Below are 21,609 nucleotides of genomic sequence, written 5' to 3'. Positions count from 1 at the left end.
TACTTCTCCAAACTCTAAACCTAACAAAGCCAAAATACGAAAAAAATTGCCACAGCAATACAAAAACAAACAAAAGTATGGAATACCAGGAGTCGAATGTGTGAACGCTTCCTACTGCAGTCTGTAGCAAGAAGGGCTCTGGTAGCAGATTGGAAAACATTAACCCTTCAAAAAAGCAGAGTAAAAAAAAAAAGGACTAGAATTAGATGATTCCCAGATGAGATTGCTGTAGATCCAAAAGTTAAGCTGAGTATACAAGGACATTAATGTAAGCTTGGTAAAACCAAGAGTAGAAAGAAGCCATCTCTGTCTGAATTAAGAAAATGCCAGCAAGTACAGTCTACAGTTTTACTAAACTCAAAGTATAACTGCATGTGGGAACTCCAGGTAAATCCTACATGAGCACAGAAGATGCTCCGTGGGCAGAGCAGCAATACATCAGAGCTGATGCTGCACTGCACCAGCACTCCTTCTGGAAATGGCAGATTGTTGCAGATGTTGACAATGGTGAGGTCTAGCTCCAAGCTGGCCTCAACCTTAACATCTACACCCCTGTTGCTGAAAGAACACATGCTCAGGACCCCACTGATACTCATCAGTCAGGAGTAAGGTGTGGGAATCCAGCAGTGCCAAACCACAGCTCCTTGCCCAGCAGTGGCACTCTGGCAGGTCAGCAGCCTCAGCAGCCTCGGCTTCACCCACCACTAATCCCCTGGATCAGAGCAAACCCCATCAAACAGGGGCTCCCACTCCACACATCACCCTGTCAAACCACGTTGGACTTTTGCATCCTTCTCAGAAACTTAAACATGTTTTCAGGCAGCCAAACTCCGCAGCTCCTCCTCTTGCTAACTGTGACATGACTTAAAATAACCCCAAACTCCCAGAGCACGACAGCACATACAAAAGCAGAAAAGAATCAGAGCCTAATGGCAATGCAGACTCTTGCCAGCAGTCAGCCTTTAGTTTTTACTTTACTACCCCTACACCCAATCCTGACCCTACAGCACACTTACATAAGCCACAGTCTACCATGTTCAGAAAACTCTTGCCTTCCACAAAAATAAAATGAAGTGACTGACTACACAATCCAAGGACTATTACCAAACTACAGGCACCAAGAGAACGGGGACCAGGCTCGCAGATCTCTGATGTTGTTTCACCAGGGACAACTGCTTTGTTCCTGTAAATCACAGCGCCCACACGGCACCTGCCCGCCCGCCCCCTACACCAGTGCAGGAAGTGAATTCCAGAAAAAAGCCACTGTCTGTTCCTTCTAATCACTACAAACAGCCTCTTCATTTCTCTGTCTGTCCTTTGAAACTGTTGTGGTAAGAACGTTGCCCTCTTGGAAAGAAGGAATTTTCCTGCCTTTGTTTTTCTGAGAGTAAACAGCTCTCACCGCGTGAGGTGCAGTGAGGTGCCCGCTCCCCATTGCACATCCATGGCATGGCCTGTCTGGCAAACAGCTCACTCTCACACCTCTTGGAGCTACAACAGAGAAGAACAAGATGCACAAAAGCAAATGGAGATAATCAGCAAGAGTTTTGAAAAGTAGAACCACACATAAATCATATGTACGTATGTGTCTGTATTTTTAGTGTATATATATATATATACACATAAATGCACACACACACACAAAATGGGCAAATAAAATAACAGAATACGCTTTATATTTCAAAGGATCTATTGACAAAATTTTATATTTGCCCTTAAATACTTGCCTTTTCCACGAATTTTTATCAAAAGTTAAAGTATATATGTTCACAGATGATGAAGATGCTGAAAACCAGCAGTTCCTCTTATCCCTATTAGTCCACAAGGTAATATCTTGGTCAAAAAAATTTCCTGGATCTTTCCAGTTCTGTCAGAAAGCCTACCTAAAATATCCCAACCTCGTGCTCTTTCTCTTGTCCAAAGTCTGAAAGTATTTCTTGCTGAAATAGATTGAGCTGGAAGGCAAGAAGGGCTTCAGCTCATTGGGCTCACAGGACAGACATCCCAGCACATCTGGCTGTGTGATCAGCTGCAGAAGAATACCCTTAAAACACAGTAAGTTTAAGCTGTTTTGTTTGCTGGGCCCAGAGGTGTGGAGGAGTGAAAAAAATATTATTGTGTCTAACACATGATTTACAGACAACAGAATTGTAACAGATCCAAGCTACTCAAACTATCAAAGCAATTGCACCCAGGCACATCTTCAATAAAGAAATATTAAAAACCAGAGGAAAAGCGATCCTTTTTGTGTTTCTCAATTAACTTGGTATTTGAATATTGGCCTTTATTTCATTCTGTTTCCACTATTTTTGAGCGTTAAAAAGGTCTTTGTTGGCATTGGGACTGTGATATATGAACCTCGGCTGCTCTTCACATTTGGTATCATGTATATACCATTCTAACTAATAGGACAGACATGAAAATCAATATGTCTCCACTAAGAACTAAGACTATCTAAATTGACCTATGACATGCAGCAAAATAAACATTTCTCATCATTTTCTAAAATGCATTCTGTGTTTTCCAGCTCCACAGTAGTTTGCACATTGAAAATATCTAATATTTAGCTATTATATTTGTGGGGAATGGTAGAATAAATGAACTATGTCTTCCTTAGGACATTTTAATATCAGAGATAAATTTATGTTTTCCAGCAATACAACTATCAGGGACTTAATTTTGGTTGTTTCACATGCTTTAAAAAATTCAGACCTCTGGAATCTCACATTTCATAGTCAAAACTGATGAGCCATCACACAAAGACAGCAGTCACTTTCAAAGTTATAGGCTGCTAGCTATAAATTGCCAAATTATATTATAAATTATGAATTCTTTTCTATTCATGCAACAGGACAGAGGCCCTTCTAGCATAATAATCTAATAACAATTGATACAATTGCTTTCTGTATATTTGTCCTTCCAAGGTTAAAATTAGTCCTTGTCTGCTCACATTCATAAAACTTGCCTTGTCATGAATTTGGGAGTGTCTGCTGGGCTCCTCATTCTCATCAAAACTGAAGAATTTTGACAGTTCATGTTGCAGAAATTTGAGCCCTCGTAGCTACCTGCTATTGCCAGAGCACTGCTACTGTGATGTGAAGCAGTGCCCTCCACCTCCCAACCTCACTGAAATATTTATTTCTCTGAACATCAAGACAGGCAGACCTGTGGTTTCTTGCTGATGAATAACACATTTGAATGTGTTTGCCAAATAGAGTCCACAAACTTCATCTGTACACTCTGCCACGTGACACCTACTGAATGTTTTTGAAGGCATCACAGAGAAGAAATATTGGGCTCTCAGCTGGTTTCTTTTGGTGTGCAGTTTCTTTGAATTCTAGGTTAAAGATTTTGGCAGCAATTTGCAAGTCTAATCAGTCAACCACACGTTAGTTGACCCAGATTCATGAAGGTACATTTGTGCATAACTCCTTCTCCAGGGGAGGTTCAGAATAGATTTTGGAAAAAAAAGGTTTTCACTCAGAGAGGGGTCAGACATTGGAATAGTTTGCCCAGGGAGGTGGTGAAGTCACCATCTCTGGAAGTGTTCAAATGGCATCTGGATGTGGCACTTGGGGATATGGTTTAGGGTGGTTATGGTGGCACTGGGTTAATGGTTGAACTCGTACTTGAAGGTCTCTTCCAACCTTGATGACTCTGTGATTCTGTGACTACAGGCTAGAGGTCTACATCCAGAAAACACCTTCCCAGGAACAACTCTGCACTACTTAAAAAGAAAAAATTTCAAAAAAATGTGTTGAAAAAAATTAATGGGCCAAATTCAAGAAATATTTCCTTTCATCCACTTCTCAGAGAAAAAATTTCACTAGTTCACAGTTTTACAGACACAACAGGCCAGAAGAGGAGTAAAGATGCCCAGAAATCAAACACAGGAAGAAGACAATGTTCCAGGTTCTACATTTCAGCACAAAAGAACAAATGAAAAACCATTTGCCAACAATTTGTATGCCAAAAATGAGAAGCCATAATTATAGGATTGCAAAGTTCTATGTATGTATTAGAGGGAAGAAGAAAAAGGTAAATCTTCAGCTTGCTTAATATAATAGTTCTTCAATAAATGGACCTATTTAAAGAACATCATTGTTCTGTTTTGCTGAAGAAAAGCAGTCAACTGTTTTCTATAATTACAACCAAAGAAAAATTTTATACCCCATTTCAAAAGCAAAGCTACATAAAGAGCAGTAAAACCCTGAAAGAAATCTTCCCTGTGAGTTCTTTCAAGGGCATAGGCTAAAGATTAGCATTTATCTGAAGATACTCACTCAGAGAAAAGGGTGCTTTCATCTGAGTATTGCAGGTCAGATTCTTACTAATAAACATGCACCTGACACACCATGTCCTGTAATCTTCCCTCCACCCCACACTGCAGCCCTCATTTAAAATTTCTGTCTATTCATATAGACTGGAGGGAAATTGAAATCCTTTGCTTCATTCTTAAAAAGCTTCTAATTACATATTTCAGCCAAAATCCTTTCTGCTACATGTACCTCTTCAATAACTGTTGCTCCTCCACACTTCATCTCACATCTCTGCCTCCTCCATTTGAGACAATCCTATGCTGGAACTAAATTAAGAACTTGAAAAATGCAAATGAAGTAGGCAAATGATTTATTGCAGGACCAAGAATTTAAACTAATAGAACAATACAGCACTTTTTGATCAATCTACAATGCCCCACAGGCAGTTTTATTTAAATCAAAGTGTTATCTAAAATAAGATGAAGAAAAAGTAATTCAAAAGTATATTCTAGAAATATTTTAAATTGGCTTTGTAGAGACACAAGTGTACTTGCTTTCTGCTGCATTAATACTGATGGACTGATATGGTATCTGCAGAAGCCAGGCAATTAGAGCACTAAGGGAGAGTGCTCACAGGACTCATTGAACTGTAGCATAGTTAGAAAAACAATATTAAATAGTCTGAGATGAGAGAAGTTTAAATAGTCAAGATACTTATATGCAGAATGATTGTTGATGCTTGTAATCAAGATTTCTAAAGACTTTACTAATCAGATGCTTTAAATCTAAATAATTGAATACATGCTGTCACATTATTAAATTATCTTCCTGAAAGAGAGAATTTTTTATTCCATTCAATGAAATCTGCACCCTGCTTTAGCCTAGGGCTTCCCAACAACTCATTCAAAATACAGTAAGCTGAAAAAACCCATCAGAACCCTTATCAACCACCCCGGAACAGACCTGCATCTGCTCCAACACACAGCAAAGTTTTTGGGGCTTTGAGGGTCATATTCAGTGGGTTTGCAACAATAGAATTCTTCAGAAAGTATTTGGATTCTCTTATATGGGTGCATCCTTTTCCAAAGCAGCATTACTTACTAGGAAGAAAATTAACATTTCTACTGCAGCTTTAGTCCTTCTCTAACTCCACAGTTATTCTACACACAGGTAGAAGACAGTCCTTGTTTTAAACATGAACAGAGTCCCAAAAGAGCAGACCCCCAGCAGGTACCTCAATCTATTTACTGCTTCACTGAAATAAGACTCTTGCCACAGATACACTGCATCAAGAGAAAGAGTTTGCACTGATGCTCAGAGAAAAGAAATGTGAAATATTATGTACTTATTTCTGGGTGCACCACAGCTCTAAATATATCCAGTTTTGCCCAGGGAAAACAAGTATCCTGACTCCTGCAGTTGTCTAGATTTGGGATCATCTCCCTACCTTGCTGCATCGACCCCCTGTTCTGTGTGAAAAGGATGAATTATAAAACACTGCAAACTCTGTACTGAAGATGGTGTTCAAACTTGTTCACTTGAAAAATACACAGCACCTCTTCAAAATGCATGTGCTAATGTGGAACTGGTGAACACTTGCTCCTTCTCATTTGTCCAAAACAGAGAATTCACTTTTCAAAAAACCCCCAAAAAACCCAACCCCCCCCAAACAAACAAACAAACAAACCCCCCAACCAACCAATCATAAACCACAAAACCCACCATACAACCAGCCAAACAAAAACAGACACTCACAAAAACCCAAACAAACAAAAGACTCCAAACAAAAACTAACAAACAAAAGGGGAAAAAAAAAAAAAAAAAAAAAAAAAAAGCACGCCCTGTTTCTTCTGGGAATAAGGCTTTTTTAGCCTGTACTTCTTTCCCAGATGCCTTAATATTGTTCAAAAAGAGCCAGAAATCAAAATATATTTGGTCAGTAACTCTGATAACTTATTAATACTGAAAGATGAAGAAACTAGAATAAGAGACATTTGACAAATGACAACCTACATTTATATGTACTTTATCCTATTATTAGCACACTTTAGACCTTAAAACAAAAAAAATCCTGAAGAAACCTTAAATCAGGATTGTAAATTTAAACACCTGCAGATGTGAGCTCTGACGTACAAATTCGCTCCCCAGCTCTTCCTTACTCTGCTGATTCACAGGCAGACCCTCTCAGGGAAGGATATAACTAAAATCCTTTTCTCTCATCTCTCCAAAAAATGCAACTCAAGTACAGGAAATCGTTACCTGGAGCAGAATTTCAGGGAGTCAGATAACAACCCTGGTATTCATCTCCCTCTTCCCAGAACTTTTTTAAAGGTCCACTAATTTAAAAACACTCAGCTGAGGACCTCTTACATCACACTCTTTTGGATCACTACCTACACCACAGGGGAGCTAAATCCTAATAGGACAAGAAAAATTAGATGATAGAATTTCACATAAACTTATTGCCAAAGAGCCAAGTTCATCATCTTACCCTTCTGGTGTGAGCAGAGATTTGCAGGAGGACTGACAGAGGCTGTGGAATCCCTCCATTCCTCAGGTAAGGAATGCCCCATTATTCAGCTTCTTTAAAGAACCCTTTTTTTGAGCCTACAATGAAACACAAATAAACAACTCAAATCAGACAACGTGGCTGAAAGCACTGATAAGAGACACACAGGATAAAATGAAACAACTCCATGGCAGGGAAGGGAGCTCTGTCTCTCCTAGTTGGCAACTGTAAGGTAGCAGCGTGGCCTTCATCCCTCAGTGACCCCTGTTTGCCTAAGGAAATGCCCAAGGGAGGAAGACTGCTCAGGTGTCTGCCTTAGGAAAGTCATTTGTAAGAGTTTACCACAGAAAACAGTTCCAGAGGCCCTCCTTGGGCAAACCTTCAAACTCTGGAGCATTCAGAGCCACACTGCTTTGGTGCTGCCTTTCTGGGTTTAACAGAATCTCAGAAAGATTCGGCCTCTCCTTGCCTGAATTCACTCTGTAACTCCCCTTTCCAAGGGGGACAGAGTCATCAGCTTCCTTAAATGAAATAGTGATCAGACTCCTCAAATACACAAATGACTTTTTGCTAGAATCACCTTGCACCTGTAAAAGGGTAGTAAATCAGCACAGAGGTAAAACCCTCTCCCCTGCCCAGAGTGCCTTACAGGCATTCTTGGGTAGGAAACACATTTGCTGGAGTTGATGCCTGAAACTCCAACCAAACTGTTGTGATACACAGGGTGAACAGGACAGCTCATGACTGCTGACTGGGACCAGAAAACAGTGGGGCAGCAATGAGTTAGGGGTGAATGACCCCCAACCTCCCTTTCTAACACCTGATTAAATTATCCTTTAATCAAATTGTTCTCTGCTGAACAGCAATTACAGAGCAATGTGTGTGTTTATAGCAGGTCAAATATGTGCCATGAAGATACCGTTGCTGCCACTTAGGTATTGCTTCCCTAAAATGCAATATCAGTTAAATATTTATGAACCACCTTTCTTTGAACCTTGGTTTGCAACTGTAAAAGTATTCTTGAAAAGAATGGATCCACTTATGGAATACATTCAGTTGTGCCTTGGGATGTGAGATCAATAACATGCAAAATGTCACATTTTGTCTTAAGCTTTTGTTTCTAGTAGTAAATGAACTGAGACCATCTTTAGGCCACATATTTCCAAAGTAACAATTTGGTGACTCTTCATTGCTCTGAAGTATCACACTCCAGGGACAAGAGTTTCTCTTATAAAAGTCAGCATCCCACCCAGCAGCAGCTATGGAAATTGGTCTGGAGAGACAAAAAGACTGAAAAACCTTTACTGCCTAGTAGAAATCATTCTTCCTAAAAAGAATTGGAGATTTTAGCAGGAAAATAGGCAAGATACAGGGAAGTCTCACACTACTCATGATATAGCTGTTCTTTTTTTCTTCCAAAAGCATCATATTCACTGAAAAAGTTATCTCCTTTCAAGATGTCTGATAACACATTCTCCATTAAATTCAAAATTACACAAAACCCCCCCCCAGAAATCCCACCTTAAAACCTGTGTCCCGAACCAAAAAACCTCTACAATAAGGCAAAACAACTAAAGTCTTGGGTGAAATAATGCAGCTCCAAAGGAAAACTTGTTAATTTTTTTCTTCCTTCCTCATTTCTGATAAAACATTTGCCCTTAGAAGCAAAATTCAAATATTCTTATGAGAAGAAATGCAGGTGATTCTTACAACAAGCAGATGTTACAAATAAAGTTCTGAAGAAATTTCTTTTAGTACAATATGACAGAAATTACTTAGCAAACTGATTGACTATGTAGCATGAGTGCAAGGAAGCACTGCCTAAATTTATGCACTGGCCTTTTTTCAAATACTTTTTTTTCTTATGGATGCATAGTTTGCTCTTTTGAATATCCCTTGTTTTATCAATTGTCTTCCCATAGGCTTAATTCTCTCTCAGGGCTGTAATGTCAGTAAGTTACCTAGATGCTGAAAGTGCAAGAAAACTTTGACATTTAGAAGCAAGCTAATTATTTTGCTTTAGTAAATGTTCTGAAAGGCTGCAGAAATTAGCATCTTTTAGTACAAAGAAGCCAGTGGTCTGGACAAGGAAAAGAAACATAATGCACTATTAAATACAAGGCAAATATTTTAATTAGCAACTTTTTATTTTTTTGGGAGGTATTTTATCATACTAATTATTTTTTCATTGTCTCCTTTGTAATGGGATAATTAATTTTCAAAAACTGCTAAAATATGAAAAGAAATATTCCATTATTTTATTTTTATGGAAGAGTTTTGTGGTCTAAGCACTGCTCTCCTGATTCTATCATATACAGTCTTTTTACTTTTCTTGGTCCACAAAGAGCACTGGAGTCATTTCCCCAGCCAATTGTTCAGTCTTGTGTTTCTTGCCACTGCTTTATCCAGCTCTGCTGCTCCACCTGACACCTTTCTTGTGCCTGTGCTGAAAGCAGCAGAATCTGGGACTTGTGAAGGGGAGCTTAATACAAAACTTCACTATGTCTCTGATAAATCGTGCCATACACCACTATGTAAAGTGCTTTATAAACATTTAAGTTTTGCTATCTGTTTGATGAAAGCATCAAAGGACAGGCCAGAGGTGACTCCACTGTTCCAGCACGAGGCTGAACCCACGGGGCATCTGAACTCTACTGCATGTCGCACTCAATGTCCCATGGCTTGAGCCACCGTGACAACTGCAGCAGTGACATCCGAGCACTGCAGCAGGGATGCCACGTTTTTTCAGGGCTTTGTGGTGGGTTTTGGGGGGTTGTTTGCTGATTTTTTCACAGAGGCCCATCAGCACATGGCTAACCAGCTTCACACCAAAATTAGTAAGAAACTGAGACGTGACCACTGAGGCAGCTCCTGATGCATATGAAAGTCGTATCATTCCAGCCCAATTCAGAATGCTCCATCTGATTGGACTACTGTCATAAAATCATGTTAGACCAAACTAAACTGATTTTGTACACAGAGATTTTAAGATGACCTTTTCTTTGATTTTTAGTTTCAAGTAGAAGTGTTCAAAATGTTGAGAGATTGTTTCCAGAGAAGAAAAATTGACTCTCCCCAGAAATTGATTTGAATCAGTCAGATTCCAGAAGTTTGCATTTTATTTTTACAGGCTTGATGCTGCCATATGCATATAAAGTGATTGATTCAGTGGATTTCTGTGCTCCAAAATCTTACAAATTGCTGAATTAAGTCAATATTCATGTCAGATACGGTAAGAAAAAGTAAAATAAATATGTATACTGTAACCTATTGCTTCAAGGGATGCTGAAACAGAAAAGAATAAGTGGAGGAGACCAATGCAAATGTCTCCTCACAGGAGCAATGCTTATCAAAACCTCAACGTAAAAGGGAAATATCCTTGAATATAACCTTGTGCATTTGTCAAAACTTTATTAATTATTACTCTAAAACAAAGCAATTGAATCATTAAGCATCTTTTGCCTAATATCCCATTGTGGGTCAGCAGTTGTCAGCCTCTGTATTTCAGCTTTCAAGTCAAGAATATATTCTGAATAGAGGAAGTGAAATCATTCCCACATCATAACTGTAAAGCAAATGCTCTGTTTCAGGAGAGACTCATTCTTTATTTTTAAAGAAAATGTTAAAGCCCATCCATGAAGATCACTTATAAATCAGATAATTTATAAACTCACATTTGCAGGACCCAGAATATTTGATTGTCTAGTCACGAGGGACTCTTTATCACACAGATATGTGCAAAGCAAACTGACCAGCAACCCAGCCTTGGGCCTGAAGGCATGAATTACACGAGTAGCCTTAACTTCTTAACTGGGTAATTTGTATCAGTGAAGGAAAAAAGTAAAAATATTAAAGCACATCCATGAACGCACAGACTTTGACCCACAGTTGTCAGGGTGCAACCAGCATTCACTCACACGCTGCTGCTGAACGAAGGATTGTCGCTTCTCTTCGTTTCCTGCCATCAGAACAAGTACCCACAAGTTTGGCCAATGACAGTGCAAATGAACTAAATGAACTATTTTAATGAACTAAAAGTTCAGCTGGGCATCCCCAGCCAGTGGGGACAGATGCCCAAGGCAGATGCAGTGAGTTATCCCTCAGCACATGGGCAGCCTGAACAGCTGGACAGATGCTGAAATTTCGTGGAGAAAGTAAGCTGGGGATCACACAAGGTAAGGACTAGAGGCAACACGTACAACAGATGTAACCAGATCCCTTAAGCAAGGGCATGGTTGACCTTCAAGTTCACTTTCTCTGCTGCAATACAACCAGAACTCATCAGAGCTGATACACCCACTGCAAGCAAACCCTGCTAAGAAGTGTTCCAAATTCAAGGGGGATGTGCACGAGGTCTAATTAACCCTCCCTTAATTTAAGATTTGGTCCTTTGTGGTGAAACACTGTAGGCTGTAAGCATTTCAGGAAGCAATGGGACCAAGTGACAAGGTACTAAGCATTCTCTGACAGGCCTGGGAAAGGGCTGAAACAGAACTATTTTGAAATGAGAGTATTCCCTACTGACCTCCCTTTCCAAAGCTGAGACTTTAATCAAGATCACAGCAATTCACATGGAAAGAATTTAGATATTGCTTGTCTGACTTTTACCTTGGCAAACAAAAAGAAAACCAAAACCAAACTCTGAGCAACTGAGCTGACTTCTGCCATCTGTGTCAATTCAAGGGCAAAGCTGCCTTTCTGGAGTTGTAACCATTGTATAAAGGTAGGGCTAAGATTTGTTGTCTTCAAGGAGCATGTTAAATGGTAGATTTTATCTGGGCTACAATAGCAATTGCTTTCACCCTGCAAGACAAAAGATGCTTCCTGAAAGAAAGGACCTGCTTTCCCCAAAAATGAGACCTTAGCTAACAAAGTGTATGAAGAGAAGAATATCATCAGTGATGTTCTCTTTCTGGTTTGCCTCTCTAAGTATTGGAATCCTTATTTCAGTGTTCTTACAGTCGACCTTACTCAAATCATACCCCGAATTTTCAGCATTACAAAGCTGCAAATGCAGTGTTTACAGCATTGTATGAGGTAAAGAAAATGTCTAGTGTATGCACATATCCAAAATCCTGTCTCCAGATGTCTGCAGGTGACTCCACAGGAAGCTCAGATGTGCAGTCCCTGTACCTGTGTGTACCTGTACCAACATGTTCAGAGTAAGATTTTCACACAGCAGCTTGGACAGAGAAGAAGCTTTGGTCTTCAATAACTCTAATTAGACAATGGAAATGAAGCCTGACATTCTGCAATGGAAATGCCAGGAAGAGTTAAATTAGATGTCAAGTGTAGAAGAGTCTATTCTAGACTCATGTTGATTTATAATTTGGGGGGAGTTGGCAGTAGATAAGCACTCAGTCACTCCAGGGCATAGCTATCTTTTCTAGAAATCCTTTGTTCTGGAATTCCAGTGGGAGATTTTCCTTGAGATTACGCTTTTAGGTATGACAAGCAGTGCTTCCTACTTTCACTTGAGTCAGAAAAGCTAATATGCAAATAGTCAGAAATTAAATCCAAATCATTGACAAATGACTATTTCTGAGAAACTTGAAGTGAGTTCATTCTCCAGAAAATAAGCTGCTGAGTGCTAATCTAATGCTTTAAAAGACCAGCCTACCCAGGCAAAGTAGGAGGATGTCATTAATAAAACACTAGCATTTTGATTTTTCTTTAAAGAATGTGCTCTGAGCTGAAGAACACATCTTTAAATCCCTGTAGCAGAGGTGGGTCATAGAATCCCACTTGCCTGGAAAGAACACAACAGCTTCCTAATTCCTTAATTCAGGGCAGAAGCTACAGGAGGACAGCATAACAGAATGCAAAAATCTCCCCAAAGCTTAGCCAATATAAAGGTACAAAGGAGTTAAAAAAAAAAAGAAATAATAAAAATTATGCTTTATTCCATGGGTGGAATAAACTTCAACTTCAGGATACACTTAAAAAATGGATTTCTAGGTGCTCATAAAAATAAGTGCATTCAGGAAAACCTTTTCTGATACATATGAGAAATAACTGTGGGTCCAGCCTAAGTGTTATATAGATGTAAGACTACATCTGTATGACTACATTCCACTAAAAGCATGGAATCCAGGGTTATTAACTTCTAACTCAGTCTTCTGGATGTGCTACACTGCAGGACACAGGGTCTTTGAGTCAATCTCAGAAATGAAAAATATGTAAACATCTTATTTGCTCGTCTTTAGTTTGCAGTGAAAATGAGGGCTGACTGAAGAGCTACATTAAGGCCACATTAAAATGGCAATTGGAGAAAAGCAGAAAAATGAAGAAAGACACAAGAAAACAGCCCAAAGATCATGTGCAGAATGAGGGCTGCCAAGTTAAACATACCCACTCAGAAACTGGGTCTGGAGGTTAAAATGAAAAATTACATGACAGAATCATATAATGCATGCAACTCTGATCCCCTCTCACTCCAGCACTATTTCAGAAATTATATAGAAGGTCTGGAAATGGTTCAGGAAAGCACGACAGGGATGGGCAAAGTTAGGAACGGCTGCTAAACCTGTCAGAGAGGAAGGGACAAGGTCATTCGTGGTGTAGAGCAGATTTCAACTGAACATAAAAAAAAAATAGAGTTAAGGAACTTCAGGCATACACAAAGTTCACATGGGTTTTGATTTTGCAAGCCTTTACTGCAGAAGATAAAGTTGCTGAAAAAGTACCTGGGCTCGAGGGAAATTGGGACAAGCTCATGGAAGAGAAGTCTCCTGGGGCTACTGAGTACAATGTCATTACCCTTTTGCCATGAAATTCTTTCACTGAAAAGTGTTGGAAGCTGAGAAAATATTTAGGGAGATATTACAATGTTGTTGCTCTGTTGAGCACTTTTCTCCCAGTCATTCACTTTGGCTACTGCCAGAAACAGGACACTGGGCAAGGCAGACATCTGGTGAAATCAAGCATAAGCTTTGTCCTGCTTTTAGATAAATACAACTGGTGAAAATTGCCATCATGACTATTTTATGGTAAATTTAGAGTAGTAGAGTCATTTGGGAGTTGATCCTAATTTTCTTTCAGCTCAGATTATTTGACATAAATTCCTTGACTCCCTTCAGCCAGCACATTTCAACATTACTCCACTTTAACTGAATTGTTGCCTGGTTGCTGAGTCATAATGTATTAAAATGACCAAAGATTTTTCAAAAAATGATAAAAAAATTAATAGTCCTCTTCCAACAAGCTTCTAACAAAGTTGCTTTAAGTAAGAGCTTTTCAAGAAAGTCTGGACTCAGTTGGCACTCAGTTAAGTATTTCCAATGAGCAAGAGTAGAAGTATGACCAGCAAAAGTACTGTCGAGTACTTTTTCATTTGACCAGGACTGGCTGTGAGTCAAGCAAAAAGACAGACAAGAATATTCAACATCTTTCCACAAGTGGCAACATGAAATTGCAGATTATATATAGACTTGCCCAGAGCAGGTGCTGCTGTTCACACACACCAAGTACACCGAGCAACGGGCTGTGTTACCACCTCTCAAGGCTTCCAGAAAATAATTAACCTTGAGCAACAATTTAGGCAAAAATAAGTACGAACTGTGAATATAACTTTCAAATGCAAATAACAAAAAAATTCAGTATATCCTCATGTAAGAGAACTCTCAGAACTCTAAATTTATGTGAGATCACATGGATCAATATGATAACATGTAATAGAAATGAACACAGCGGAGGCTGAATACATTTCCCCTTCACTTCAAAGCCCAGATCCTGTGCTGAGCAGCATTTGTGTGTGTGCTTATCAGTTTACTTTTCTAACAATACCTGGGAGATTACAGAAATAATTTCTGTGTTATGTATGCAATGGTCTGAAGTTCAGACCGGATCTGTATAAATATTCATAAATAAATAGTCTGAGGGAAAACAAGGAAGTTCTAAGACTTCAGAAAATGTGAATAATTTTTGTTGTCAGTCAAGTTGCTAGTTTTAACTTCTTCCTTGGTCCAGTTTTCATGTTACAAAACACAGTACTGACAAATCTGAAGCAGATATAAGTTCATATTAATTACAAAAATAATCCTACAAACCGATTTTTTTGCAAACTTGAAAAAATAACAAATCTAAATTGAAAAATAATTTCTAAAAAGAAACTATTTTCTATTATTTTATTTTTTATTTTAATTTTCTACTATTATTTTATACTCAACCTTGTATTTCTTTTCTTACAAAACGAAACTTTACTGTAGTTGAACATTTTAATTAAATCTTCACTGTTTTTTCCAAAAATTTTTCAAAATTTTCTTCAGAAGTTTCAAAATCAATTGTTGCTTGTTATGATGTCCACCCCCAAAACAAAGATATGGAATTTTTCATAAAGAAAACATTCTGAGGTTTGAGCGGCCAGAGTTTAAATCTGCACTCAAAATACATAGTGGAAGATTGTGAAGAACATCAATTCAATGTTTTTATGCTAATCTGCAGGAATCAAAAGAAAAACAAATGTTCCCAGAGTATTTGAAATTCTCCAGCTCTTTTTAATAGAGTCCTTCCTCAAAGTTTTAAGCACAACTGTCATAAGCTGCACTGAACCAATATTTCTGCTGTTAGCACAGGGTCCTGGGGACTTTGAGAGGTTCAAACCTGAGCAAGTAACTTGCCTACTCATAACATTTACACAAAGGGGTCTGGCAAGTGGGTTTATGTTACAATGTGCAAAGCCACGCTGTGCTGAACATCTTGGCAATGCGTAAGGCTATAGAGGTCAGGGAGGATTAAATGATGCTGCTGTTAGGAAACCATGATTCAACTGAAATGCTTTGCTGGAACCCTTTTATTCAAGTGAAAAATGGCAGCTGCAAAAGCCTTCTCTGGTTCAAATATTTGGGCACAAAGAGGGCAGGAACAAACTGCTCCCTTGTGCTACGGCCTCTGTTCCTTTGCTCTGCCTCTCGCACCCTGGTGGGTTACCGGGCACAGGGCTGGAGACATTCTGGGGGACAGCTCACAATCTCTCCTACTGGAACTGAAGCACTTGGAAGAGTAATTATTGATGAGAGCAGGGAATCCAGTCCAAGTCCCTTCGGTATGTGAGTGTACTAGACTGTTGTGGGTAGTGCTTCACTCCTTTTTAGAAACCCCTCTGTCCCACCTAGAACTATAACTGGCAGAGTCTAATCAACAGGGGGTGGCAGACCAGAAGAGAGAGCTGCTTTTATGGGAAGCAAAAACCAGCAAAATATATCCCGTGTCAAAAACAAAATCCATGACAAACCAGTCTGACACCTACGGAAAGCTGAAATCCTGGCACACAGTTACTGAATGCTCTACTTACAAGAAGTATGGAATTCTAACTAGGAAAGTAAGTTGCTGTGTGGGATGAAACTTAGGAAGGATTTTTCTCTGGCAGGTAAACCACGTCAAGGCAAGATTGCTAGCAAATTTTCTTTTGTCTTGCTTCAAAGTTTGATGTATATATGTTAGTCAGTCTTTAATTTACCTAAGCAGCAGAGCTGGCTAAGTGTGGGAGGCTTTTGCATACTTAAATACTAGGAGAAAAGAAAACTTTAATACTGCCACTGCACAACAATAAAAATAATAATTTAGAATTTCTCTAAGGACATTTAGGGTGGATGAACAACTTGTCATTGTCAAAAGCAAAAAATTAACACTAAACAACAAAACAAGTTTTCCTATTCTTTCCAATTAATGTCAATTTATGAATTCCCTAATAATATAGACAAACATATTTTATTCAGCTATTTATTTACATACCGTGGAAGATCATCTCAGCTGCTAGATGCCTTAATACAAAAATAAAAATCATAACCCTAAAACCAGCACAGTGAGCCAAATAAAATAAAACTACCAACCAACAACTCTGACCAAACAATCTTATCCCTTCTGACAGCTAAAAAACCTCACTCAACACATTCTGGGTGCTTTTCAAAAAGCTGGACTCAGCACTTGCTTTTGAAGCCCAGTCTCACCAAGCTCAGTTTGAGGGGTGAAGGACATCCCAGACTACAGAGACACTTCTGAGCAGGGAGAAATGAGTGTGAGCATTTCTGGCAGCGCAACTGCAGCCATGTAAGGGGCTGTATCTAAGCACTTGTTTCAAGAAATACACATCTTTTTACCAATCCCTTATATTTCAACCAGCAAATATCTCAGAGCACTCCTGCAACCTGCTCACAGAGAATAATTCTACCAGTTGATCAGGTTGCCCTCTTGTTTTGGTACCTGTTTCACAGCACACAACACCTCCACCTTTAGGCACCAAACCCGAGGTTGGCAGCAATGAAATGCAGCAGGAAATGGTTACAGCCTCTGAAGTGACTGGTCCATGTTTATACACAGCCAAGACAGGAAGTGCCATTCATTCACACATTCCCATCCCAGCTTTAAAATAGGAAACTTGGGTATCATCAGCACCATAATCCTGGTGGCAAGGATTCCAGAAAAAGCTGGAAATTCCTCTTGGGTACCAGGAAAATCTTCAGACCATCCTTTAGCTGCTTCTGTCACCACTAACTTCACTACAGCATGGAGGCCAGCCAGCCTATATCTACATTAAGCAGCACCTTTCCTGACAATGCAGATCTACTCAAACAAAAAAGTTAAAGAAAAAAATCCTCAGCTAGTAATTTGCTCTGTTTAAGAGCCTACAGCAGGTTGGGACCTGGTAGGCACCCCATCTGCCAGCTGTGCAACTGCAGCTATCATTTGTTACTATTCAAATTCTCTGGCAGCTTCTCCAGCCCACCAGTTTACTCGGCAAGAGATTAGAGTGCTGAGGTGCACAGCAGCCTTCCTCAGCAGAGCCTGACAAAGTCAGTGAGATAATACACTTTGCATAGGCAAGGGGCAAACATTTTGGGGAATTAGTGGCTTATTTCTCCATCTGCTCACTTCAATCTCTTGCATGCTTGTGGGCTAAGAACAGCAACATACTGGGACTCTAGAGCACTGTAGCCACAGATTTGTCCCTGGGATCTCTGAGAAGAAACTTAGCCACCAGAGAGCAACAAAAATGCACTCCAAATGAGGACAATGTCTAAACATAGTCTGCTCCAGAGAACAGTGACTGGTGGGTGGCCATTGATCAAAGATGAGTGCCATGCTTAATGACAAAAGCTAATGAAAAAAGTGCAGGAAACACCAGCAAACTGAGAATCACCTTAACACCACACTTGCCTGTTCTCCAGTTACACATGGAACCTTAACCTCACAATAAATCACGGTGAAGATTGCCACTACTGGAGAGGACACCTTAAAGCAGGAGCTAAATGTTGTATCAGCATGCACTTCTGCTTGACAAAGAAACTGGCAATTTCCTCCTGCAAAAGACTTTTGGGGTATCTCCAGCCAAAAGAGATGAGGTTTTAAAGAGCAACCTGTGCTTCCACAAAGTAAGAGAAGGTATCTCTTATATCAGGAAATAAAAAATAAGAGTGTAAACAGTGGCTGTTCCAGAGTATAGACAGATAGGATCATTGTCCTTTTCCACACATAAGCCTTCAAAGATTCACGCTTTATACCTGCTCTATATAAGAAGGAAAGAAAATCTTTGTGCAGCAGTTTGGATAATCCTCTCTTCTTTTTGGGTAAATCTGGGCACAGCACTTTGGTGGGCTTTCAAACTCTTCCAAAAGATGTGGGAAGGTATGGGAAAATGTCAAGTTTTTTATCCAGAGATGACTCAAAAGATTTTCAAAAAAGTCTCCAGCTATAGTGTGTGAGTGTGTGTGCATTCACTGTGCACAGAGTTGTTGACTGACCTTCAAGATATAAATGTCAGGTATTTTTAATCACTAACATAAAAAAAGCCAAAAATAATTTTCTGGGTTAAAAATCATTAAGTTTTATTAAAATGATTATCAGAGCTAGCAGAGTCTCTCTTTCAAGTATTTAAAGGAAAAGACTACTTTGCTATCAGTAAATGGGGGGGGGAAAAGTACTTTCAATACTAAAAGAGTAAATAATGTTATATAAGAGCACCATTTTTATTTCTGAAGGGCATTTTTAAACTAAAGCTTGGCATATACCGTTGAAGTTCCCCATGAATGCTGCATTCCGTTAATTTTAGACATTAATGTTCAATGGTTTGAAAATTTTTAACGAGAACGGCCATCTCTGTGGATTGAAGACCCTGAAAAACAGAATTAAAAGCTGATGTCTTGTTTAGCATTTGAAAAGGTGACTCTGCCTTTAAACATTAAAAATTTCCCATAAAAACTTAATTTCTATTCATTTGGCTGCTGTGCAATATTGCATACCCGTAAGCTGCCCTGCCTAAAATCAAGTAGTGCTGTGCAGGCAATGAGGGTTCCTATCCTTTATGGAAAAAAAAAGATTTCTTAGACCTTTTGGAGATAGAGAAAAATATACCTTAAATTTCAGACTGAAGGCGAAGCCCTCGTCTTCAAATGCATCTTCCCTCACGACCAACAGAACCAGCAACGCTGACTGAAAATCAAGGTCTCTTTATTAATTTCCAGGTAACTGCAAGGAATGCTCTTCCTATATCACCAAAACCTACACGATTCCCACACTCCCACATAGAAGAAATGCATCATTAGAGGGGTTGAAGAGCGTGGTTAAGCGATAATAAAAGAGCCTTTTAATTTTATCACGTCAGATTTGAGCTGATATCTCATGGCTAATTGCACACTTTGTGTGTTGGCAACAAGCTTGTGGGACAGGAGCTCAGTGCTCGTGCAAGCATTAGTTTCTCCTACCATTAGCAGTGAAGGTCCCTTGTGAGTTTTAGTGGATCATTGTTAGACTCTGAAAGAAATGGTACTGGCCGTGAAAAATCACCAATACATTTAAATGTTCTTAAATACAGTATAAGTTCTTAAACAGATTTCTAAAAATAAGAGTTTGGTTTTATTTTCATGCCTCTATTCCTAATAGAACGTCGATGTTGGAAGAGTTTTAAATTGAAAGCCCAGAGAGGTCCACATCTGAATGTACTCAGGCCCGAGTCATTTTCATTTCTACAAAGCAGAATTTTAAAACCTTAGAGAGTCATGAAAACAAGAATAACAATTTCTAAATGCACTCATAGAAGTTATAATAAAAACACACATTTCAGTAGTTTGTCAGGTTGTCTTGTTACCTATAATCACAGTGATTGAAGTTTCTCTATTTCAAAAGTAAAAATAGCAGTGGCATAATAAGGAAAATCTATTGCAGTTCATTAGTCATGGTACATTAGAGGAATATATTCTTTGGCAATGTTATGGCCATTTTAAAATCGGTACCTTCCCAAAAGAGAAGGTCTTAAGAGATTCATACTTGCCTTGTTTTTCACAGACTGGGTAAACCACATCTAGAAAAACAGTGAATTCAAGCAGGCCACGCAGAGGGAAGGAAGAAGTGCTTGGGAGCTGCAGATCCAGTGCACAGATTCATCATCTTGTTTATTTGTAGTGCCTGACCTACATATGACTACCCAAACACTTAGAGGAGGGGATAGTTCAAAAACTTGTGCTGCATTTGAAAGACGTTATATAGACCTCTCTGGAGAACAGTAAACAAGCAAGATAGGGTAGAAAAGCAGCAGATTTTTTTTTCCCCAACAAAGCAATGCTACATCCTGTAGGAAGCCTTTGCAACTTACACTGACAACTTTATCCCATAATGAAAACAGGGCCTATGGCTGAATTCCTGTTGTGAGTAAAATGACAAACCCTGCATTCTTATACAACAGAATCTCTGTGTAGCAAAACCAAAATGTGATTAACCTGACTCTTTGTGATTTTCCTCGATGAAATCCTTGTGGAAAGAAGTGGGCAAGGGGAGATTGTGAGAGTTAGAGAGGACATTTTTCTGACATAGACATCAGTTAAATATTGTTGTGTATGTGTCCAGTCGTCAAGAGAATACACTGATTACAGCATGTTAACCTGTATAATATTTCTCGTAGGCAGCTTTTACATTCATCTAAAATTATGCCCATGGTGGGGGGAGGGAACAACACTGAGCTCAAATATAATTTTCCATATAAAATTATGCTCACTTAGAAACAACTCCTTAGCATCAGAAAAGATAATTTTACTAAAACATGAACTCAGTTCACAAAAGGTATGTTAAAGAAGGAAGCAAATATTGGGTATTATTAGGATAGAAGTAAAAAGCAAAACAGAACCATGATGCAGTTTTATGAATCTACAGTGTGACCATGTCTTGACTGCTCTAAACACTTCCAGTTGCTCTACTTTAAAATTAATGGAGCAGAAATAGGAAACATACAGAAAAGGAAAGAGATGATAATCAAAAATATGTTATAGCTTCTGTATTGAATACTATTTAATCATCCTGCAAACCAAAAAGATTGGGGATATGGCACAGATCTATAAAATCATGAATAAATATCGTAAACAGGATAGGGAATGGCTGTTGAGCGTTGCTTCTGATCTGATGGAAGAATTAGCTATACTACCTTTTACTGACTTCAAAATCAACTATTAAAAAACACAATAGTAATTTATTGCATTCAATTTAAGCATTGCAACTAAGTGAAGCATTAAAATTGAGAGGCTGAATAAACTGAGCTGAAGACCAGTAGTGTAAGTACCTTTGGACAACAACCAGGTTTTCTTAGTTTTCTTTATAACTGGTTCATGATACAAGATAAAGCAAAATAATTCTCACTAAGTTTTAAATTATGAATGATACAGTGAATTATTAATGTTAAAGGTACATTAGTGTTTACTCTTAGCTTCTACCACTCCTCTGTTTAACTATTCTCAGGTAACACAGACAGCTCTATTGACAGTAAGAAATAATGAGCTCTTTTTCCTCTGTAATTCAAAGTACAGAGCCTACATATAGACATCCAACCTGGGAGCCTCTGCAGTCTCTCAGGGATTGTAC

At 38.9% G+C, this 21,609-nt stretch overlaps 1 long non-coding RNA gene across 1 annotated transcript in view; it reads right to left on the bottom strand.

The window, feature by feature from the left end:
* The window catches only part of LOC120324556, a 247,636-nt gene that overhangs the window by 133,718 nt on the left and 92,309 nt on the right, over positions 1 to 21,609 (bottom strand). The window contains exon 4 of the long non-coding RNA XR_005565947.1: positions 6,751 to 6,866. This is a non-coding gene — a long non-coding RNA (uncharacterized LOC120324556). The remainder of the gene's footprint in view (positions 1 to 6,750; positions 6,867 to 21,609) is intronic.

The sequence above is a fragment of the Pipra filicauda genome, unplaced genomic scaffold (genome assembly GCF_003945595.2).
Source record: "Pipra filicauda isolate LSUMZ 115617 unplaced genomic scaffold, ASM394559v2 scaffold58_size5111680_pilon, whole genome shotgun sequence".
Lineage (NCBI taxonomy): Eukaryota > Metazoa > Chordata > Aves > Passeriformes > Pipridae > Pipra > Pipra filicauda.
This window is presented reverse-complemented; position numbering and strand designations above follow the sequence as displayed.